The following is a 25,211-nucleotide window of genomic DNA, read 5'->3' on the forward strand; positions in this document are numbered from 1 at the left end:
CAAATCTAGAAATAAGAGATTATAAAAGCAGACACGTCAGCCCCCTGCCCATGTGGGCAGTTTTCACTGTGAGCTGAGAACATGGGCCAACCTGTTGGGACCAAATTATGCATTTAGAAGTGTAAGTTAGAAGACCGGAAATCTTTCTGTTTTCTCTCTTTGCAGTTCTCTTTACTGCTAATTTACTCATTATGAGGTCAAAGAGTTAAGCAACAAAAGCTTAGAACATGATCAATAAAAATACCTGTGGGGTGTATACTTATTTCCCAAAATAAAACATTGTTCCATACAGAAGAAACCTCCCTCAATATTTTGACCTTGCCAAACCTCCTGGCAAAGCTGTCACCCTTGGGATAAGACCTTGGCCTCGCTCTGCAATCTTCATTCAGGTGTTTAGCAGTTTGTGTCAGGCGAGGCTTAAGGCAGTGGGAGATGCAACAGTGAACAACAACAACAACAAAAATACCTGGCCCCTGCTTTCAGGGGCTCAAACTCTATTTGGGGAGACAGATGTTAATCAAATAGGTACCAGGATGAAGGAGAAAGGAATTCTATGGAAGAATCCGGATCTAGTCTTGGTTGGGAGGATATGTGTGCACGGATGGGAAGGTGTCTCTGGGGAAGCTTCCTTGAGAAACTGGCTTATGAGATGCAGACTTAACCACCTATGTGTCACCCATGATGCCTGTTCTGGTGCCTCACACAGAATAAGTGCTGTGGACCTCTGCACCAGGGAATCCCACCAAGGCCATCATGCTAACTGGTCCTCATCTCTCAGTTCAAGCATCTTCTCCTCTGGACAGCCTTTACTGACATTCACCCCCGACCCTAGACTGAGTTCTCCTCAGCGGTCTTCCCTCATTTCTCTATGAGCCCATCACATCGTGATAATTGTAAGACAAGGACTTGTCATCTCTGGTACTCAGGACCTAATATACCCTGGGTGAATGTTTGCTGTGGAGTGGATGGGTGATGTATGAGAGAAGAGTGGTGACATAGTTTACATTATGGGTGTGAGAAACCTAATCTGTATGCTATGAAGAAGTCTCAAACTTGGTTCATGTTCACAAAAATGAACCATGAGCATCCCCTTCACTCTGCTTCTGTTGTACATTTTCCTTGATCAGAGCTTCTAATACAGTGAAGTTTAGTTGAAGTCTGACTCTTTTCTAAGACTGAGAAGACTGGTTTTCACTTATTCTAATAAAAACAGAATTTCTCATTTAAATTAGCAATTTCTGGTAAGATCAACAGGATAAATACATAAATTTGCCAATCAAACTCTCTATAGTCTGTGCCTAGTACTTAACTCAATCACATACACGTATATACACAGTCAGTTCTCATTATTTGAGGGAGTTATGTTCTATTAAGTTTCTGCAAACACTGGATTAGTGTATACTGAGCCATTGCTCCTAGGGAAAATTCAGAGTTAGGTTCCTGAGAGCCTCTGGTCACGTTTCTGTCAACCAAACAATTCATAATCCTGTTTTATGTCTGTTCTGTTTAGAGATACCTTATATAATATATCTTGTTAATGCATTAACATTGAACTCAACAGCGCCATAACTCACACCTGAATGAAGCTTATCTGCAACATATGTTCTCTGTAAGGGACATCACAGATTTCTTGAACTTAGGGACACTAGACAGCACTTCACCACTGTGCTGGTGGCCATTTTAAACAGCAAAATCACCAAAAAAACAGCAGAAAAATGCAAAAAAACATGTGGCCCTACATAAACCACAGAAAGGACACTTGTTTGCAGTCTGAGAGCTGAAACAGGAAGGCAGAGCATCTCATTGTGTCACCTCAGCTGGGAATGTGCAAATTGGATGACCCAAAATTTTTCCCCACTCTGCACAGGTCCTTGAATGATTGTGAAAACACTGTGAGCACTGATTTTGAGGTTGCAAGAAAATTTCAGTAAGTAGGTAAATTTGCAAGGGCGAAATCTGCAAATAAGGATCAAACGTATATATAATATATAGAAATATATATACATAAGTATATTCTTCAGTGCATTATCTGGCATATAGTAAGGGTCAATAAACACATTTTTAATGAATTAATTAGTAAGATATGTTATTAATATAGTCAAAAATAAAACATTTAGTTAGGAGAGAATTCATATACATCGTATGAGGTAATACAATAATGCATATGTGGTAATAAAATTCTACAGAACATAATTTCATCTTTTGATTTAATTTTTTTTGCGAGAAAGATTTGCCCTGAGCTAACATCTATTGCCAATCTTCCTCTGGTTTTTGCTTGAGGAAGATTGTCCCTGAGCTAACATCTATGCCAATCTTCCTCTACTTTGTATGTGGGTTGCCTCCACAGCATGGCTGATGAGTAGGCACGGGGATTTGAAACCGCCACCCATGGGCCACTGAAGTGGACCATGCTAACTTAATCACTCAGCCATGGGGCCGCCTCCCTCATCTTTTAATTTTGTGCCTCATAAATTCATATAAAGACCATCTCAAATGACTTGACCATGAAAGTTTATGAAGTTCACTTAAAGTTATTTAACTTCCCTAAAATATACTGCTCATCTGGATTTGGGAAAAAAAGCACAAACAATTCTCTACTTAATCCTTTTGTTTCTTCATTTTCATCTAAAAAGAATCCTGCAACACTCCTCTGGGAAAGGATTAGATGGAGGGTAATCTTGCCTTGAAGCTCAGTGAGTTAAGTATACTTTGGAAAAAGCAATGCAGCCATATGGAACTTTAGGATTTTCTTTCTGCTTCATTTTCACTACCACAGTCACAAAAGGGTTTAATAATAGTTTGTTGAGTGAGTAATTATGGGTGTCAAAAGGCTTGACAGTACCTAGTTTGCTCTATATTTAGGAAAAAAGAGAAACTCAAGAATGAACATTAAGGTACAAGGAGAAGAAGGGAAGGGCGGTAGAGAAATGAGGGAGTGGCCACAGGCCCTGACATGACTCCCAGCACCAGCTAGCTGTCAGTGGCCCTGGCCATGATAACAAAACAGAAATAGTAGCTCACATATACATTTGACTTTTTAGCTCTCATATAAAGTATCTGATTTAGTCCTTAAAACAACTTCTTGCAGTAGATCATACCTATATTTTAAGAATGAGGAATGGAGAACCGTGTGCACTGGACTCTCACCTCTAGCAGCAAATTAAAAAGTAAGACTTGTGAATCGAAGGCCAGTGCTCTTCCACCTCCCCTTGAGGGGCTGCAACTGGAGGGGCTGGAGCTCTGAGCCAAATGTTTGATGAGCAGAAGTCAATAGATACTTGAATAGCTGAGCAACTGAACCACTCACAGAATCCATTTGGTTAAATTCACAGACTCAGAGCGTTGGTTAAATAAAAGAAATCTTAGGGATAATGTTGTACATCCTCTATTTTTCAGATAAGGAAACCAAGTCACAGAGAGGTAAAGTGATTTATACAAAGTCATACAGCTAATTAGTAGCAAAGCCTGGTCTTGAACTTACGTCTCCAAATTCTGGGTCTTTTTCCTGCCAGCCTAGTGCTATTTCTACTATCTTCACACTCTTTTTTCCCTCTCCCAACAGCTTCACAATTTTGAATTTTCATCATGGAGCTTCAAATACATGGTGTGGGGAAATCCTCTCTGTGGTCTGCAAATAAGAATTGCAGACTTCCCCGCTGTATTAATTAATGGCCTCATTAATCCACATTTAACTGTTCAATTAAATGTTTAATGTAACGCTTAGAGGTGCCATCAATTACCACGTGTGAAGCAACTCTTGGAGATCCTAGCCTGGAAGCTGCTATGTACATGTGCAAAATTACTGTCATTCGGACACACCATGTTATCTCATGGAGCTCTATTCAGGGAAGGTACATTACATTTCCAGTTTAACTCAGGGTGGATTAAATCTGTGCGTTGGAGAAGAATGGAATTAAATGCTTTGCTGTAATGACTCACATCCTCAAAAGTACCATTCATTAATTGTAGGCACTACATGACATGAATGTGCTAGGGTATGGCAAATATAATATTTTGAAGGCTTTTCTTTCCCAGAATTACCCCAGAGAGAGAGAAAAATGATCTCAGTGGTGGTTTCTGAAAACATATGCCAGCTTGATTTCCCCAGCAAATGATATTAACAATGAAGAGAAAAACATTCGTGCTTCAGTTCAAAGAGAGGCAGCTCGATTTCCACCAAATGTATTTCAACCTGACCTAGGTAATAATTAAGCAAGCAACGTGGGGAGGTTCATAATTGCAATTGCTTATTATGTGAGCTAAAATGGTAAGATTTGTTTCTGTGGCAGAGTTCCTTCAAGCAGGCCCACAAATTAGAGCTTGCAGTTGCCCCTTTGGAAGGCATGTGATGTGTTGGTTGAGCAATCAACAGAGAGTGGTGGTGTACATCAGGGCCAGGTCTATGTCTTACGCCAGCTAAAAGAACTCAGGATTTTCAAAGTTGACATGAAGCAAGTAACTATTGCTATTGTCTTAAGTGAGGGCAAATATTTTGCTTTGAAACCAGCGGTTAAGTTACTGTAGAGATGCAACTTTTATGAGAAGAGTCTTTGGAGTGAGAGGTAAGAATCAGTGGTACCTGGCTCCTCAGGTTCTGCCCCTCTTAAGACTGATCTATCTGGAGTTTTCTCCTGAGGGCCTGGATGGGTCTGCTCAGCATCAGGACAGAAGGTGACATGGTGGATGTGGGATGGGCAAAAGGGGCAGTCCAAACCAAGCAGAGTCCAACAGCAAAACTCAGCATCAAGAAAGAGGTCTGCGCTAGGGTCAGCCTTCAAAAGCATCTCTTCTAAATGAGCACCTGGGTTAAAATTACAAGTTGGAGTCAACTGAAAGGAGAGAAATTCAGGAATAAGCCTGGGTTAGGCATGAACATGGAGCCATGAGGTGGAGATGCATATGTTTGAAAACTGGTCAAGATCATCTGGTTTTCATCTGGGTGTTGGGCAGAATCAGGAGAGTGTAGGAGAAAATAAAGAACTTCCAGAACGGCAAGATCCTAACAGTGGAGCTGGGAGAGAGCTGGAGAGGCAAGGAAAGGAGGTTTTAGATAAGTATTGCTATGTGTTATGACTTGAATCTCAAAGATAACACCATAGATTAGATTTTTTTAATTGGCTTTGGTCATTAAATTTTATTTCTTTGAATATGACACTGTCCTGAGACAGAGCCATATGGGTCAGAAGGACTTATTAGAGTTATATTGCCTCCATGTAGAAGAATTAGATGGAACAAATCTTAATATTGACCTCGGATTCAGCAATAAGCACGATCAGATCCTTTCTTATTGTGGTATACTGGGCTCTTCTTCTCTGTCAATCCTTTGCTACTTGTACCTCTCCTGGCTTTAGACCTCACAGACATGGTCAGCTCACCCGTGTCCTTCTCTCTGCACCTTTTGGATCTCAGAGTTCCAGCGCTGGTCTCGGGTGTCCTTCTGTATTTTTTCTTGGAGCTGTTCCCTGCACATTCTCAGACTGGTCTCCTGCCCTGGGGGATGTTCTGCAACTTCCCAGACTTTGCCTAGAAAGCAACCTGAGGGCTCATCTCCAAGTAAGCACATTGTGACGATGGGGTCACAAAATGCCACAACTGACAGAGACATAGATCTTCTGGTTCAGGATTTTTCAATTTATATGCTAAAGAGCCCTGGAAGTCCCACATGGAAGTGCCTTGAGGACTTTGCAAGACAGTGCTGGTGGAAGTGAGGCTGAGTGGGAAGTTGGCTCCATCCTTGACCGTTACAACCCCACTTTTTTCTGTTTTATGTGTTGGGCTCTGTGTAAGATTTTGTTCCATTGCTAAGAAAACAAGATTGACAAACACTATCCAGTTGCACTCTCTACATGCATAGAAGACAAGGTTAAAACCTAAAGAGATGAAGGACCTTACCAAGAAGACTCAGCTCGTCAGGGGCCAGACCAGGTGGAAACTTCAGCTTCAGTCTTCTTTCCATTATACCAGTGGTTACCACCAGGTTGATCACAGAAACAATTGTGGTTTCTCCTGGAGAGCCTAATTCACTAGAAATGGAGACTGTGGCCTGGGAATATGTAACCATAAGTTTCCCTGGAGATTCTGACAGATTTGGGAATTATGCATCATACCCTTCAAGCTGCCTTTCCAGCAGGTGTGAAGGAACATAAGGGAGACACCTCCCAACTGATGGGAAGAAGGAACGAAAGAGGGAAATCAGGAGTCAGCCAAATTCCCTGAGCTCCCAAGACTATAAACTTTCTTACATCGGTATATGCTGCACTGGCTTTCGATTTATGGATTAGAAATCCAGTCTTATTACTACACAATGCAAAAGTTAATGTCATAATTCATTAGGCTACTTAGTTCCGGGTGTACCAGGCCTTGTGCTAGATAGTAGGAATACACAGATACAAGAGTTACCTGATACCTAAAGGAAGGGGACAGACAAGTTAATGGACACATATAACACTGGTAAGGATTTGGACAGAAGGCAATGGGAGCCCCTACATGCGAGGACCTCTCAAACTGGGAGAAGGTGAGAGAGTCCTGATGGTGAACTCAGTCAGCCAGATAAAGGAGGGGTCCTTCCAGGTAGCAGGGACATCATGAACAAAGACATAGATGTATGGAAGAGTTTCAGGCACTCTACAAACTGCAAGAAGCTTGGCATGGATGGAGATATGGAGAGAAAGGGGCAAGTACCAAAGTGGGAAGTGCTGGGGCTGGAGGAGTAGAGTCTGGTCCAGTTATGGAAGTCCTCTTTGGCTTTCACCCTCTGGGTGCTGGGAGCCGCTGAAGCATTTTAAGCAGAGGAGTTAGCTGATCAAACTTGGCTTACATAAATTCTGACTGAGTGGTTACTCTGTGCCAGGACCTGCTTCTGACATTGGAGATACAAAAGAGAACAGATAAAACAGGGTCCCTACCCAGAGCACAGGGTGAATAAGGCTGAGGCCATGAACTAGGTTGTGGAGTGTCCTGCTCCTGCCTGCTTCTATGCCCAGTCTGCACCCACTGCACAGGCCCTCCGGCCAGCTCACATGGGGAGGAGTGAACAGGAATGCAGGGCGCTCAGGGGCAACCCATCTCAAAAGTTTGAAAAACACCTCTGTGTCCATGGCTAACAGACACAGAGTACCACTGTTGCCTCCAAGTACCTATTACCATTACTAGTTTAAAATTAAAAAAAACAAAGAGATTCTGTGATAGAATTGAATTATTATTCTGTGTTATGGACTGAATTGTGGCCCCCTTCTCCCCTCTCTCTCTCTCTCTCTCTTTCTGCAAACACAGAGGTAAGGCCATGTGAGCACACAGAGAGAAAGTGACCATGACCATCTGTAAGCCAAGGAGAGAGGCCACACAGAAACCAAACCTGCTGGCACCCTGATCTTAGACTTCCAGCCTCCAGAATTGTGAGAAAATAAACTTCTGCTGTTTAAGCCACCCAGTCTGTGGTATTTTGTTATGGCAGCCTGATCAGACTAATACATCCTATTGGGTGATATTGAAGTGTCTAAAATATTCATAATAAGAACTTTTTAGGAATGAGGAGTCAAAGGAAGAAGCTTTCAAATAGTGTCCTCAGGGATGGTGAAGCCCCAGACACCACCCTCTGAAAGGGTTCTCACCTATAATAGGAAGCTACGTTGCTTCTGAAGTTAGTTAAATCCTGCTATAGCTTCACTATTCTGGATTCACCCAAGAGATCCCAGTTCTGGTCTCATCACTGCCACCAACAAGCTGTGCAGCTCCTCTCAATGATTCAGATTCCTCATTTGTAAAAAGAGGATAGCGGGAGGGGGTGGAGTGGTGGGGGAGTGGTTAAATTCTTGCACCATCATCCTGTGGACTACCAAGACACAATGATTTCATGATCCTTTTCTTTCTAGACTCCTAGATAGTTATTTCAATATTGACAAGATCTATTGGGACATTCACCAGATAAACACACCAATGGAATAGCTATCTAGAAGTGGCCCGCTTGCAATAAACATGATTGGGGAAAGAAATGGACAATTAATTTCAGGCAAACAATAAAAATGTATGAAAATTAAAGATGTAGAGAAACTAATAATGACAGCGATGAGGGCTGGCTCTGCCTTTATTAGCGTCTTTTGTGTTCTTTTATGAAACGTCTATTATCGGCGAACTGGCTGATTATTCTCTCATAATTACTTCATACGGAATAATTAAATAAAATGCAGACAATAATCTTTTATAGACAATTACAAAGAGAAACATTTTTGCGGGAGGAAAGGAAGGGAGGGGTGTTGAGTGAGAAGGCTGGAATGTGATTCCTCGTTTGTGGGTTTTCCTGGGGGTTCCTTTGCCAGCTCCTGAGTCTCTGTAAGACCACCAAAGAGACTGCAGGCCTCTGTCATAGGCGTTGAAGACATACATCCTCACTTCGACTAGAGAGGATATGGCTCCCTGGTAGGTAGGGAAATGTGGACAGATTTTGTGAAGCAACGCTCAATCCAAATATCCACCTGCATAGCCTTATTCTTTGTCTCTGGCCATCTGGGGATGTCAAGGCAGTTACGATGACCCACTTTGAAGCCAGACAAGTACAGATTCTATTCCCTATCTTTGAAACTATAACTTGGGGGTCATTACTGACACTTCCCTCTACCTTACCCATCACATCTAACCCATCATCAGTGGTCTTAGAGAGTCTGTCTCCAAAACATTCCCTAAATTTTATACTGTCATTCTACTGCCACCACCTTAGGCCATCATCTCTTCTTCAGCCACTGTAACAACCTCCATATAAGTATCTCTGCTAAAAATCTTACCCCTATTCAATTATTCCTCCATTAAGTAGCCAGTGAAATCTTCGAAAAATATAAGCTAGATTAGGTCACTCCTGTATTTAAACCCTGCAGGGGCTTCCTGTGGCACTTATGAGGAAATGCATCAAATCCTTTTGCTGAACCACACAGCCCTGGCTGGCGTGGGCTTAGCTGGCTGCTCTGCCCTCATTTACCCTTCTCTCCCCTCCTCAGCCATTAGCCTCAGCATCCTGCCATTTCCTGCATGGCTGTGGCTTTCCTAAACTTAGGGCCATTATACACACTCTGCCTCAACTTTATTTTTGGGTAATTCCTGTATGTCTTTCACATTCATTAATGGGAACAAGGATTTTCATCTGTTTTGGTCACGTAAAATAGTGCTTACTCTCATGGAGTCAATGTTTTATTAGTTTTTTTTGGAGGGGGAGCATAATGAAGTAAATATACAAAAAATACTTGTACTATTATATGATGATAAGGGACGGAGAAATTAAAGCAGAGGAAAGGAAAGGACTGAGGCTAGGGATGGTGTCAGGGGATGAAATTTTAAATGAGATAGACAGGGAAGGCTCATGAACATAACATTTCAGTAAAGGCCTGAAGGAGGTAGGAAGTAAGTTCTGTCAACTTAGAGGTCTTCAGAGGAGCAACATCCTAGTAGGTCTGAGCACATATAGCCCCAGATCTTAGCTTCTAACCGCCATTCTCCACCAGAAAGAGCAAGGAATCCTCAGAGAAATGGCTGACTCCAGGGCTGGGGCAGGAGAAGTACAGTTCAAATGAATTGCTCAAAGAATGATACCACTGGATGAAAAGAACACAGGAGCCTTCTCGAAGGGGCTCCTGCTGGCCAAATGTAGGAGAAAGCTGAGCATCAAAATAAATTATGATAGGAATGGATATGAGCCAATGAATAAAATAGAAATCTACGAGTCAATTTTGATATAAACAAGTGAATAGAAACATAGGGAGAAATTAAAGTTTTTTGTTACAAGAGAATATCAATTAATAAATGTAGAAGGAATGACGGAATTAGGAAATCGCCATTTAGTGATCATCACAGTGACAATTAACTCAGGCGAGAGACATCAGTGGATGCTGAAACCAGTGGGTGTAACTTGGGTTATGAACGAGATCTTTGCATTGTCTCAAAATATCGCCACACAAAATACTTATTAAGTACAAAAGGGAAAAATTGACTTTATAATGGAGAAATGTGGAAGACAACATCTTAATCAAGTGACCATCTTATCAACATGAATGCAGCAAAGTGACATTGCAAGCCACCTGGGAGAAAGCCAGTGAGAAGAATGGAGCACTACTTCTGGGATTTCCTGCACAAAATGCATAACCTGAGCCTAATTATGAGTAAGGAATGGACCAACTCCATTTAAACGTCATTCTACAAAATGACTGCCTTGTAATTTCAAAAAGATCAAGAGCGCTAGACTCAAGAAAAGACTGAAGGACTATTCTAGATGGAGGGAAATAGAGAGGTGTGACAACTGGGCGTAACCCAACATCCTGGATGGGTTCCTTTTGCTAAAAAGGACATCAACACAAAGGAGCATTTGGCGTAATTTGATTGGGGTCTCTGGATGAAGAGTATATGAAATCACTGGTATTATTCTTGCAACTTTTGTAAGTTTTAACTTGTTTCAAAAAATATTACATTTAAAAAAGTTTACCCTAAACTTCCGTACTTCAACTACTGCTAGTGACAAGCTCCTTGCAACACAAATTGTAACTGACTGGGATACGGCCATGAACGGTGACAGGAGAGTCAACTGCCTCAGGTCCACAGGACCTTTGGGGCTGCAGCCAATTCTGATGAGGATGAGGAGGAAGGAAGGAAGGCAGGATGGAGGAAAGCATTGATGGAGTAGCTTTGTCACTTGGCTCTTGCCACCAGCTCTCATTTGCAAATCCCTCTGCAGCAGTAGTAGCACAGTCAAAACCTTTATAACTCCAACATAATCTCACCAGTTGTCTTCCTGTGTGGTTGGGAGTGTGTGGGTGGCAGCAAATAGAAGAAAGATCTGAAAAAGTAGAAAAAAATTGATGCAAATAGAAAACAATAGTCCCATCAAAATATATGTTCTTCTTCCTCCCAGTACAACCCCATCAAACAGAATAATGAAAGGAAAAGAAAAAACAAAAATCAGCCACCACGAGGAAACCTCCCAAGTTCTTCTGTGCCAGAAAACAGCAGAAGCCAAGGAAGTGGCATTTCACCCACACGGACTTCTCCACGATGGACCCCAGCTGGGTCTCCCACGTCTGGGATATTTATGAGGCTTTGGGGAGGCGTTCAGAACTGGAGATTAACTCCAAACCCTTCCTCTCAGAGAAGTGTGGTGATGGCTTCAAGGGCTGTGGGTCAGCCAGCTCCTTTTCGGCCAGCTCAGATGCTCACAACCTGGGCAACTGGCCTCAGGAGCACACACTTGCCTGCCGGGGGGCCTCGGCCCTGGCCCTGTGAATACTCCCATCTGCCTAAAGCCCAAGGTTCTCCTTAGAGTCTGGAACAATAATTTGTTTTGCCAGTTTTAGCTCAGAGAGTAAGAGCATAAACTCAGAAGCCAGACTGAGTTTAAATCCTGACTCTAGCTCTTACAGGCTGTGTGAACATGGGCTGGTTTTTTTAACCTCTTTCCGCCTCAGTGCTCTTATCTCAAACTTGACCACAGTAAGGAGACCTACATCTTGAGATTGTTGTGAAGATTAAATGAGATGAGATTTAGCACCTAATAAGTGTCATTATACTATTTTTTGGTGTCTAAATATACTTTTTATTATGGTAAAATATATACAACACAAAGTTTTATCCATTTTTAAATGTAGAGTTCAGTGGCATTAAGTACGCTCACACTGTTGTACCACCTGTCCATCTATAGGACTTTTTCATCATCCCCCACTGAAACTCTGTACCCATTAAACACTAACTCCGCACTCCCTCCTCCCCCCAGCCCCTAGCAACCACCATTCTGTTTTTATGAGTTTCACTACTCTAGGTACAGCACATAAGTAGAATCATGCAATATTTGTCCTTTTGCCTCTGGCTTATTCTGCATAGCACAAAATCCTCAAGATTCATTCATGTTGTAGCATGTGTTCAAATTTCGTTCCTTTTGAAGGCTGAATAATGTTCCATTGTATGTATACACCAGGTTTTGTTGATCCATTCATCTTTGCATGAACACGTGGGTTATTTCCACCTTTTGGCTCTTGTGAATAAAGTTGCCATGACCATTAGTATACAAATATTTGTTCAAGTCCCTGCTTTCAATTCTTTTGAGATACTCCACAATTGTTTTATGCTGAAGGTCTGCCCATCCAATCCCTGCTGCTTCGTGATCAGATCCTGCTGGTCTGACCCCTGAGACAGCCTGGGAGTGGCATGGCCATCTTAATTCCTTCATCATCTGAGTTAGGGCAGAAATTAACATCCAGCCTTAATCTCAGCCACACACTCAATACAGAGAAGCAGGAAGCAGAGAGGTTGATGAGGTGGGCAAGGACTTTGACTCAGAAAGAACTCCTCTAGATCCTTGGTTCTGTTATCTTATCTACATGGGCCTTGCCCTGTTCATTTAATCTCCATGAGCCTCCGTTTTCCTATATATAAAATGAATTCTATGCATAGAATATTACTTCTTTTTTCTTGAAAATTAACTGAGATTATATATGCAAACTCCTGGCATACAGTAGGCCCTCAATAAATGATACTTCCTAAAGCCTCTGCTAGGATTAATGTCAAAAGTAATATAAACTTGCATTTAGTGATTTATTTATATCATCATCATCATCATCATCATCACTAATTCCTGAAGTCCTACCATGGGCCAAGCATTGAACTAAGATTTTTTACATAGATTAGTTTATTCAATTTTCTAAATATCTCTTTGAAGAGTTAAGTCCTATCGTTCTCTATAATTTAGAGATACGGAGACTGTGGTTTGGAGAGATTCGCTAATCTGCTCGAGGTCCCACAGCTAGTAAGACATGGAACCGGGATTCAAATTAACCACGTTGACTCCAGAACTGTAATCTTTACCTTCACACTCCACTGCTCCTACAAATAACTCATTAAATGGATAAGTAAAGATAAAAATAAAACAAAAAATAATAGGGCAGCAAAAGAAAACAGAAGGAATTCTGACATTTTTGTGAGTGTGTGTGGACAAGCAGGGGGAGCAACATGGGTGACAGTGTTGTAGTAGTATTGTACGAATATGTATCTGAGTAAATAATCGACCTCAAAGGTGTCAGTTAATGGACCAGCATAAGGATGGAGAAAAGTCTCTAGCAGAGTTCCACAGGACTCTGTCCCTGACATGATCAGCAGCTTTATTTTATTAATGGCTTGTATGAAATGTAGAAGGAAGTGTTATAAAATCACATGGGGAAGCCAGCCACTGAATGACAAGAAGTTCTCTGTATATGAGATAGATGCAGAACAAACAACATACATTTCAATAAGGATAAATATAAAGATATGAAATCAGGTTAAAAAAATCAAAATTGCACAACTGGAATGTAGGTGAGCTGATTTGCCAGAAGTTAGATAAAAATTGATTAAGAATGATTTATTTGGCTTCATGCTCCGGTTGTGAGATGCGCTTGCCAAACATCTAATGTTCCCATAGGGCCTGCAATTAGTGGTGTGGTATTCAGATGGAGATGGGGATGCTTGCATTGGTCTGATCACATCCATAACAATGCATTCAGTGCTGAGAGTAGCACCTGGAGAAGGGCCTGAACAAAGTAGCATTGACATGGAAGAGGGTGATCAGAATGGTTAGAGTGAGAGGAGATCTGGAAACCACATCACACATGACCTATGGGTTGAGGAACTCAATGCAACTTGCGGAGAAGACTTATACAGACATAACGTATTTGTCTCCAAATATTTGAAAGGCTCCCATATTGGGAAACAAGGAATAATTTCTTCCTTGCTAATCCATAAAGTAAGATGGGACCAAATGAATGAAAGATGTAAGGGTCAGATTGCAATTTCACATAAGAAGTAATTTCCTAAAAATCATCACTGTTCAACAATGGAACGAGCTCCTTGCCAAGGCTGAGCAGCGCATCTTTTTATTCAGGCAGAAGTTGGTGGACTAGCTGTCAGAGACGTCTGGGGTGACATGTCTTTGTCAGGAAGTGGGTTTGATTTAACGGCTGTGGCTACACATCCTTTCCAACTCCAGATCTGATGAGTCTGAGCCCGCAGCTCCTGGGTTTCTCCAGGGGGAGGAGGATGCAGGGAGGTGAGAATTCTGGCATACAGACGAGCAGGTTTCTGAGAGAGTGGGTTCAAATCTGGTTCTTTTCCCAGCTAGCTTTGTGATTTGAGAAAGCTACCTACTCTTTCTAAGCCTCAAGTTTTTCATGTGTAAAAGAACAGGCTGGATTAGATAATCTCTCTGTCTTGTTTTTTTAATTGTGGTAAAAAACACATCACAGGAAATCTACCTTTTAACAAATTTTCAAGTGTACATGACAGTATTGTTAACCACTTGCACATTGTTGTACAGAAAGTCTCTAGGACTTTTTCATCTTGTATGACTGAAACTCTAGACCCCTTGAAGAGCAACTTTCCATCTCTCCCTGCCCCCAGCCCTAGCAACCACCATACTATTTTCTGCTTCTAAGAATCTGACTACTTTAGATACTTCCTGTAAGTGGAATCATACAGTTTTTTGTCCTTCTCTAAGAACAAAAAAAAAAAGTGACTTTTTTCACTTAGCCTAGTATCCTCAAAGTTCATGCATGTTGTAGCATATAACAGGATTTCTTTCTTTCTTAAGTCTGAATAATATTCCATTGTATGTGTATGCCACATTTTCTTTATCCATTCATCTGTCGATGGATATTTAGGTTGTTTCCATCTTTTGGCTATTGTGAATAATGCTGCAATGAACATGGGGATGCAAATATTTCTTTGAGATCTTGAATTCAATCCTTTTGAATAAATACCCAGAAGTGGAATTGCTGGATCATATAGTAATTTTATTTTTAATTTTTTTGAAAGCCCTCTGTATTGTCTGCCCTAGTGGTGGTACCATTTTACATTCCCACTAATGGTGCACAGGCTTCCGATTTGAGCAAAGAAAACAATCAACAGAGTTAAAAGGCAACTGTGGAATGGGAGAAAATATTTGCAAACTCTATATATGATAAGGAGTTAATATCCTAAATATATAAGGAACACTTAGAACTCAAGAACAAAAAAACAAATAAACCAATTAAAAAATGAGCAAAGGACTTAAATAGACATTTCTACAAAAAAAGATGTATAATGGCCACAAAGTGTATAAAAAGATGCTCAAAATCACTACTCATTAGAGAAATGCAAACAAAACCACAATGAGATATCACTTCACAGCTGCTAGGATGGTCATTATCAAAAACTTAGATAATATCTTATAAGTAATTTCTACTTTGACAGTCTGTGTTTCTAAATTTGAAATAACCAAAACGCTGTGAATTGCAAAGGATGCTACAAATCTCATATATATTTTATTTGTAGTGAAGCCTGAGGACTCAATTCAGTGTCTCTTTACTTTCAATTTACACACAATTTAAAGGAGTATGATTCTTTGATTTCCAGCATCTTAACAAATTATATGAAATCAATTAAGAGGAAGGGAGATGTCCAAAGTAGCAAACTGATGACAGTGTGAAGTGATCCCTGACAGCCTGGTACATAACAGAGCGACAAGAAGAAGTAGGTACAAGGATTTTCAATTCACAGTTGATTGGCCCTATGTAATACTTGGACCTACGACAGTAGCATTGCATCACAGCACAATAAAATATTTAATGTGCATAATATTTCTGGTTTCTTTAAGAAGGCAAATTATAAAATCCTGAACTTCCCGAAGAAGGCAAACTTGAATGAAATAAGACCATCTGAGAGACAGGGTGAGCAGGGGCTAAGAGCCTGGAGCCATTTAGATCTGAGTCTGGATCCCATCTCCATCACTTACTGAAAGGAAGACCTTGGGTCTCCATTTTCTTTTCTGTAAGTCAGGGACGATGACACCACAGAGAGCTTAGGGGAGGATGCGATAGGATCATAATGCTTATAAGGTGCAAGGCCCGTAGTGAGAACTCACTGAGTCTTGGCTGTGCTCTGGTAAGGATAACTGGGAGAAAAATGGTGAGTGTTGTGCATCCAGCCTGCAAAGCAGGCCAGAGTTATGCACGAATGGGTGGGGCAGAGAGCGAGCTGGGTGCTCTCTAGACAACTGGGAAGAGGCTGAGTCAGAGTGGATGAACTAGCTCCACTTCCAGTGCTTGTGTCACTCTCAAGAGCTTCAAGCTCTCTCCCCCTCTTTTGAGTTAGCAAACCTTCAAAAGTTTCTGAGTGTTGCTTTTTTCAGACCTTGGGTTTCCACGATGCACAGGGTCAATCTATTGTCACAACCTTTTCTGTGGAGAAAAATGAACTTGCAAAGGATTTCCTGTTAAAGCAACTGATGTGCCAGTTCTTGCAGAGAGCATAGATGCATAAATTTGTGCTGCAGAGGAGAAGCCTTCAATCAAGAGAGTGAATCAACATTTCAGGCATGGGTTGACAGAAGAGGGCAAGATACATAGGAGTTTAAGCCTTCTTAGACTCTTAAGTTATTTCAAATACAAATTGAGATTATATGCATACAAAATATCCCTAGAATGTATCAACATATAAAATTGATATTAAGTAATATTATCACATAGGTATAAGGGAGACATTGGGAAAGGAGAGGATTTCCAGTCAAGTATGGCTGTAGAAAGAATACTGAAGGAGACGTGAAGAGAAATTTTTCACATTCTACCTTCATTTGCCAAGAATTTACTGCTTAAAGAGAAAATAAATTGATTCACATTATTAGAAAGCAGATGTGCTCTTAGAAAACAGGTTTAATCTTAATAATTTAAATAAAGATTTGATTTTCTAATTGTGTATTTTTATTTCAAAGAGAGACGGAGAAACTATATACACACGTATTTACATATAAATGTGTGTACATATGTTCCAAGGTGTAAATATAAAGTGTATAGTCACACAAAATGATACCTTATTTCAGCATTTTAGATAAGTGAATTCTTCGTGTAAGCATGGTATGTTCCAGTCAAAGCAAATACTGTCTACACCCACCATATTAGTGGAAGTCTTTTAAACATGTGTTATTCTACTTTGGCCCATCTTAAACAGAGCTATTAAATGTATTCTGACATTTTACAGTGAACTTGGGTCAACATTATGCACATTGATTATCACGCTGTGCTATGAGGCAATGAGGCTTTCATTGGCCCGAATATTACCTGGAGCCAGTCAACTGTGGTTTTTCAATTCTCCTTTTTCTAAACATTTAGCAAGGAGAATTCATATAGCTCAAACAAAATTAAACCCTTGGATAAAGAGTACGACACCAGCAAGTATAGGTGAAAAGCATGTGTATGTCAAGGGGGGAGGTTGTTGGTGAGAGCTTGTCCTGAGGGGACCAAATGGCCTTGGGTGTCTTCACTCCTTCCACGTTGGTGATCAGCACAGTGGTTAGGATTCTGGGATTTGGATCCTGCTCTTTCAGTTCTTTCTGTGTGTCCCAGGACAATGTATTCAACCTCTCTGAATGTTGCTATCGCATCTGTAAAATGGGCATAGCAATATTGACTGCTTCACTGAGTTATTGGGAGCATTCATTGAGCTGTGAAAGGTGCTCAGCTCAGTGCCTGGCCCCAGTGGCCATTTGTGACACATAGCAATTGTTATCATTTCCTTTAGGTCTTCCAGACCTGACCACTCCAGCTAAAATAACACCCCTCATTCACACTCACCTCCTAACCCTCTTCCCTGACATTCTATATATACCCTATTTTATTTGTGCATCTTTTTTTGTTATCTCTCAGATAATAAAATGTCAACTCCATTAGAGCAGGATTTTTGTCCAACAATGCCAGACATTTAGAAGGTGCACATTCGTTTAATGATAAATGAGTGAATTCTCTGATGAGGGTGTGGGGTGGACGGCACGAAGGAGTGCCATTCTCTCCAGGAAGCTTAGTGGACTGAAAGCTCACTTAGTGCATCCTGATTGTCCCGCTCTGAGAGCCCTGCAAGCACATGAGGCAATGATGAGGTACTGCCTGAGATTGCTCACTGCCTCATGAAGGCCAGCCAGAGGATGGCACGTAGGAACAGAGGAAGCAGGACAGAGGTCTCTCTTAAGCATCACCTGGGCGTGTCAGTGCCTGCCCCAGAACTCGGATTTCTCCAAGCACACCTGTCACACTTGTCCTGTCTGCAGTCTCATGTGTGGGAAAAATCAGGGACCATGCGTGTTCTGCAGCTCCAGGACCTATAGCCCCTTTCCTCCTCTCAAACTCTCTCCCAAACACCAAAAGGGCTTTTGCATGCTACAATGACCTTCTTTCAGCTTAAAGTTTGGATATCTGTCAAAATGCAAAGATCTTTTAGCAGGGTCAACATTTTTACTCTTTAGAGTGAGTGTGGGATCTAAGTCATAGATCTTTTGGAATGGAGATGAGCGTGGGGCCCTAAGCTCAGGAAAAAGTCTAGAAGTCTAGAAAGAAGGAGAAAACCATTAGGCGAGGCACACCAAACTTTCTTTGTTTGGTGTGCCTCACCAAAAAAATTTCAAAAGAAATTTGCCAATTTTCTTATTTTGCCTGAGTCCTGTCTTGTCCTCTGGCACCTGTAAACAAATATCCTCAAACAGAAAGCAACTTTTAATTCTGGAGTTGAACAACTGTTTGAGAAACCTTCTGTAGCAAAACCCTAAAAGGTCATAATTTGGCAATGTTTACTCGGTAACTTAATCCAAGGGAAATAGAACGCTGGTTGAAGTGGATTTGGGAACCTGATAGTAACTGTAAGAACAATGCTTATTATACTGCAAAAATGATCAGTCCTTGAATATGAGGAATAGTATGACTTGATGAAAAATGAGACGATCATTTTAGAAAACCTTAGTTGGGCCACTGGGTTGACCATTACTTTTGGAGAAAGAGAGCTACGTGCCTTGGTTCAAGAAATGATGAAGATGGAATCTGTAGCCCATATTCATGAGAAAGAAAAATTATAAAGCATCAAGCCAATATCAAAATTTAGCCAAGAAAACAAGTTGCAATCCTGCCCTGGAGTTGGCACACATTCTGTCCCATCACTCAAGCCACAAACTTCCACAGCCAGCCAATAATTATTCGGAAAGACAATCTTTGTCACCAGCAAATAGCTTCATGATGGTCAGGGCTCACCAATACCAGGGCTCACACTTATCTCATGTTTTAGAAAGATTTCCATCAAAATGATTTGAAATCAAAAGGTTTTAGCTCTCAAAGGGTTCACTCTTTTTCTCATTCATGCCAGGTTACTGTGAGTCCATTTCTATGCACACATTTATATACATGAATATGTTACTTCTGTCTTCCTTCAATTATTTATTCAACATTTAAAAAATCTTCATTAGATGCTTCTAGCACATCAGAATGCCTTCCTTGAAGGAGCCAACCCACATTTGGAATGTATAAGAACCCCTTGGCTATACAGTCCTGTCACACACAAACACATATCTGTGTGCACCTGTGGCTTGTATGGCCCCTCTCTATTCGTAGATCGTAGTGGAGGAGTTTGTGATCTGCAGCTCTTCTTCATGCAAGTGCCAGGATGCTCTTCTTTCTAGCTAGCTTCTGGAATGGGAAACATGGGTAAAATTCCTACTTTTTTACGTTCTCTTGGGTAATATGACAGGGGAAGGTGGAGAGGAAGGGTTAGAGATTCTGTGTCTCAATGTATAAAAATTTTCAACTCCAGATACTCCCAACCTTGGGGCGTTGAAGTCAACACACCAGAAACAAATGGACGAAGATCTCAAATAATTATCACAGCTCTTGTCAAGAGCTAAGGAATGAAACTATTCTCCTTCAGTGATAAAGTAAGGCCTTGTTTCAGGTTCATGGTTTCTTCAAAGTATGAATGAAGTGGGCTTCAGAAGATCTTTTCCTCCTCTGAGCCTTCCCAAGCTGCACACTGCCTTTAAAAATCAGGTCAGGAATGACCTCCTTCACATAACCTGACCTCATGGGGATTTGCCTATTTTTCGGCTCCTCCTGTGGACACAGTATATACCAGCTTTTGTGCAATTTCTACAAGTAGCTGTGGCTTGTCTTCCAGTTATGTTGTGTGTAAATGCCCTTTCATGTGTGAATCAGTTTCCTGAAGGAAAATAATCCTTCTCAGTTACTGATTGTCATAGCAATTCATAGAATTTTTTACATTTAAAAACATATGATGTGAATAAGAGGGACACAAAATTGTGGCTTGTCCCCAAATACCATCCCTTCTGACTTGCCCTGAGGATACCTGAAATTTCTACCAGCCGTGTTTAAGAGATTTTTGATCTAAGGCATTGATCTTCATTAGGAGAGAGAACATGATTGTGAACTAATATAGTCATTCAGTTATGCACGCAAAGATTCCTACTGTCCTGTTACTGTGTATAAGGCACACTGCTGGGTGCACATGGAGGGTGGTACAAAGTGGTATTAGAGATTGCCTCTGCTTCCCAGGAGTGTGGTAGTCATCACTCATTCTCACCAATATCTGGCTCTCCTCAAATTGGGGATGAGGAGGCAGGTGGTAGGGTAGCATCTGCTGCCTCCTTGTATTGGGGGCGGGGCATAAGACTAGTTTGCCAATGAGCTGTGGCAAGAAGTCATGTGTGTTACTTCCAGGCTGGAGCATTTAAGTGCTGGTGTGAGAGCCTCCAGGGCTCTTTTTCCCTTATGCACAGTGACCAGCAAAGTATGAGACGGTGGCTGCTCTATTAGCCTAGCCCCCAAGTCACTGCCATGAGCAGAGCCCCTCGGCGGATGGACAGGAGCATGAGTGAGAGAAAGCTTTTACTGTTTAAAACCTTTGAGATTGGGGGTCATTTGATGCGGCAGCATAGCTTAGTCTATTTTGACTGATACAGGATGCTCATCCTTGTAAGACCGGAATAAGACATGGACATAAATGACCATAATATAAGGAAGAAAGTTGTAAGGGAGATATAGCAAAATTCTCATGGATTCCACAATGTGTAGAGTATCAGAGAAGGTCCAGTGGAAGAAGTGGCAATCGGGTCATGCCCAGTTTAGAGAAAAATAGTAATTCAGACAACAGCATTCCAGAAACAATTTGAGCCCAGGTCTGGAGGGAGGGAGGGTTGACATTCATAGACTGTTCATAGAGAAAAATTGTTAGTGAATCACAATCATATTAGTAATAATAAGCTGCTACTTATTGCACATGCTCGCCATGTGCCTGGTTATGTGTGAAGGGGTTTGCATTCATTATTGTCATCAACCTTCACAATGTCCCTGGGAGGTAGATATTGTCATCATCCCATTTCTACAGTTGAGGAAACTGAGGTCTCAGGAGGTCAAGTAACATGCTCAAGGTCCCACAGCCAGTTGGTACTGCTGCAGAGCCTCAGATCCTAGCCTGACCCCAGAGTCCGTGCTGTCAACCACAGAGGCGTTCTGCTTCTGAAAGCAGGCATCTTAGCAGTTGCTGAATGGAGAGGGAGCTGAATGGGTTATGTGTTAGCAAGACTCAGTTTATCTGTTAATGCAGCTGTGCCCACTGCCACTGAGAAGGGAGCACACCTTTTTGGGGTGGGACCCAGCGAGGTGACATATAATGGAGGAAGAATAGGGAGAAGCCAGGTATAGACGCAATGTAATGTGTGGGTCCATTAGGGGGTGTGGTGTGTCTTCAGACTATGAGGTTGTGATTAGCCCTGGTTTTCCAAGACCCTCCTGAGGTCCTTGAATTCTAGAAGACACTGTAGGAAATAGCTCCAACTCCAGGTGTCACGAAAACTGAGTTCCTTGTCAACAATCCTCACTCCACCCTGGTCCTCTCTTCAGTTTTAATACCATCTCCCCTCCCATCTATGAGTTTTGGATATGAAATTTCCATGAGACTTTTGATCCTTTAGTTTGGGTTTTAAGAGCCAGCCAGAAGTAGTTTCCAGCTGCAATTTTTGAACCAACTCCAGCTCCACAGATGTGACTTCTCATCTGGGCCTCTTGATTTACCCCAGAACAACTCGCCACCATCACTTTTGCCTCCACAATTTGGCTTATACTTGTCTTTGCTGATTTGAAGCATCCTTCTTTGTCAGTGCAGCTCTCAACTCTGAACCCTGCAGCACCCCTCACATCTGGGCCAAACAGTCTCATCTCCTCCAAACAGACCCTGAGCACCTTGAGGGCAGGCACCATGTCTCTGCTTCACTCACAGCTCTGAAGACAGTCCTGGGGAGGTGGCAGGCGCTTAGTGAAGTTGTCAGCTGCCTAAGTCAATTTATTTCCATCTTTTCTGAAGCCACCGACTGACTGACTTAGAGTCTTCCTGTTACTTTTCTGTGAAACACCTAGACCACTCTAACATCTGTATTACCTTATTTGACCTCTATTTCTTCAGAGACATTTACTTTGAAGGCCTTTAAGTCAGTCTTGGGTTCAAATTATGGCTCCATGATTTTCTAGCTAAGATATCTTGGGTGAGTCACTTAAACTGTCTGTACCTCGGTTCACTCATCTGCAAAATGGGCAGATAGTAATGGTAACCATGTACTATTATGTGAGGATGAATGGTATATAAAATATCTGGCACCTGGCACCTATCAGATACTACATGAGTTTTTAATCTCCCACTCTCCCCCTCTTCCATTTTTCAAGCCTCACTGGAAACATTTGGGTTCTTCCTCATCGACTAAATCCATCTCCCTTGACCCCTGCTGAGTTCCTTCCTTTGCCTGTGCAAATCCAGCATCTCAGCACCCTGGGACCTCAGCATCTTAGGAAGGTCGTGACCCAATGGCAAACAGCTTGCTGCGGAGCCAGCAGCAGCCCAGCTCCTTCGGGGCGCAGCCCTGTGATTCCTGCACACTTGAAAGCGTTATCAAGTTGCAGGGAATTTGGTAGCGCTAATCAAACATTTGCTGTGCGCCACCTGGAACTGGTGTGTACTCTAAGATAATGTCTGGCTTCAGATTGGATGCTGGTGATTAGAGCAGTAAATTAGCCCCACTTCGTGGCTGCAGGTTTTCCTGGCCCACTTAGCACGTCGAAGCAGATTTCAGCATGCAGATGTTTTTCCGCTTCCCTTTTCATCTCCAAGGAGAACAGTTAGAATATCCTGATGTTCCCCTGCCGTCCAATTATTCCCATTTTGCTTCTGTGCTTTAGCTCATGGATAACAAAAGGCAGATGAAGCTTGAAAGCCCCCTGGTCATCTTCGCTTGAAGGTGCCACCATATGGGTAACCAGTGCGTGGTTTTCTGCTGAGTGAGACCTCGGTTAAGGTCTCCCTCAAGTCATAGGGTAGCATTCATTTAACTGAGGACAATGGGCCATTTGGGTTTATACTCACATGCCCACCTCCCTGCAGCACACACATGTACACACACCCTCCTGAGTCCTCAGTTTCCTTGTGGTTTTCCACTTGAACATGAGATGACAGATAGGTCACCACAGGGACACACAAGGGCAGTGGCTGGGCAGCTAGGGGGTGGACAGAGTACTTTGTGGGGGCAGTTGGCTACATACCACCCAGCAGAGGGCAGCAGCGCCTAACAGTCGATCCTAAATCCATCCCGTTATTCAGAAACAGGGCAAGGCAGGTTGGGGGTAACTTTGGGGCATCCTCTGCAGCCCCAAGAAAGTGGAGAATGTTTCCTTTATGAAGCCTGTGGGCTAATTCCCACCTAGGAACACAAAAAAATCCTACAGCCATGAAGCCCTTTAGAGAGCAAAGTTCTGATCCATTCACTTTACAGCAAGAGGATTTGTACATGGATTCCCAGGCTGGTCCTGGGAAGGTTCCATGCTGCTCTTCCTTTTGAAGGTGAAACCAAGTGCTGGAGGTGGAGAAAGCACATCACAACCAGTAGAGCAGAGGGTCTATATGGCTCCCTCAAGCTCTTACTCCTCCTCAGTGCGGTGGGTAAGGTCCCAGTGGTTTAAGAGAAAGTGCAAAGGCTTCTAGTCTCAGCTTTCTCATTTTCAAACAAATGTAACTGATGTGCAATCTCTAGTTCCCTGTGTAGTGCCTACGCTAGCATGTCTTACGTATATAAGAACAATTCTCTTCCCCCACTTCACAACCCAGGGACTCTCCTTGGCTCTTTCAACTTGCTCCTTGTCTGGAGATTTACTCTTGATATTGGTCCTTCTCAAATCCATCCTGTAAATGAATCTCAGATTAACCTCACTCATCCTTCTCACCTCACATCACTTTCAGAGGCCTCTTGGGGGCTGCAGGGAGGAAAAGAGAGGGAAAAGATTGGTTCAGAAGTGTAGGAAATAAGGAAACCTAGGAAAGCAGAGCCCACGGCAGCCACCCAAGGATATTTTTCAGATTGTTTTCCTATAACATCTAGCTGGGATAGTGGTTTATACATTTTGAATTATGGAACAACTTGGGGCAAGATTAAGCCTGAGTGAAAGGTCTAAATTGGATCGAGGGCATCATGGGGGTCTGAATACCTGGTGGCCCATGAAGGGAGCCCCAGGAGATTGAGGAGAAGTAGAGAAGGCAAGGGAGGGGAAGTGTAACAAATAGAAATCTTGCCTCTATCAATATTTTGTTTAGGACCATCAAGGAAGCTGTAGAAAAGAATCCTATACTGGCTGGATAATTTTATTGGATGACTGCTAAGCCCATTTCAACTCTTAGTCTCTGGGATTCTATGAGCTGAAGGAGCTACCATATGGCCCATATGGTCACTGAATTTTTCTACCTGGGGCTGTGCTGTATTAGTATACAATGGGTCAATTTCTTCTATTTTCCACAGAAAGCTTACATAGAACTTCCCAGGTGCTTCTGGGAGCTTGATGGTATTATGGGAAAAGCAGTATACTTGGAATCAGAAGACCTGGGTCTTGGTTCTATTTTTCTCACTAATGCATTGTGTGATCGTGGGCAAATCACGTTCTAGTTTTTAATTTGCTTTTCTGTAAAACATAGGCATTGGAATATATCAGAGAAGGCAAATGTGTAGCACAAATGAAGCCAGACAGTCTACACCCATAGCACATATTGCTAATAGGTCACAGTGCTCTTTCCTACTGAATTAGACTCAGGGTCCCTCTCAACACTGCATTTGAAACACTGCTATCAACCAAATAGAGATTTTATTGAGATTAAAACTGTTTTCCATTACTGGACTAGGCAATGTTAAAGGTTATTGGCAGCTCCAAACTAAACCCTTTCTCTGCCATGTATTATGCAAGACCACCATGGTCATAGGACAAATGGATATCTCCCAGCTCTTTTCAACAGAGCTACATAAAGTGTAAAAAGAGACATCTGAAAATATTGGTGTCGTTTAATCAATTAGAAGTATTTAATAAGTGCCTAGAACTTTCATA

The 25,211-nt window shown here is 41.9% G+C and overlaps 1 protein-coding gene across 8 annotated transcripts in view; it reads right to left on the bottom strand.

The window, feature by feature from the left end:
- The window catches only part of SLC14A2 (solute carrier family 14 member 2), a 442,098-nt gene that overhangs the window by 254,373 nt on the left and 162,514 nt on the right, over nucleotides 1-25,211 (bottom strand). For 3 of the 8 annotated variants that reach the window (XM_070513126.1, XM_070513127.1, XM_070513130.1), the window contains exon 3: nucleotides 10,758-10,813. The exons of the other annotated variants lie outside the window; for them this stretch is intronic. The gene's annotated coding sequence lies outside the window, so the exon portion shown is untranslated. The remainder of the gene's footprint in view (nucleotides 1-10,757; nucleotides 10,814-25,211) is intronic. 8 annotated transcript variants of the gene reach the window in all.

This window comes from Equus asinus, chromosome 7, assembly GCF_041296235.1.
Source record: "Equus asinus isolate D_3611 breed Donkey chromosome 7, EquAss-T2T_v2, whole genome shotgun sequence".
Taxonomy (NCBI): domain Eukaryota; kingdom Metazoa; phylum Chordata; class Mammalia; order Perissodactyla; family Equidae; genus Equus; species Equus asinus.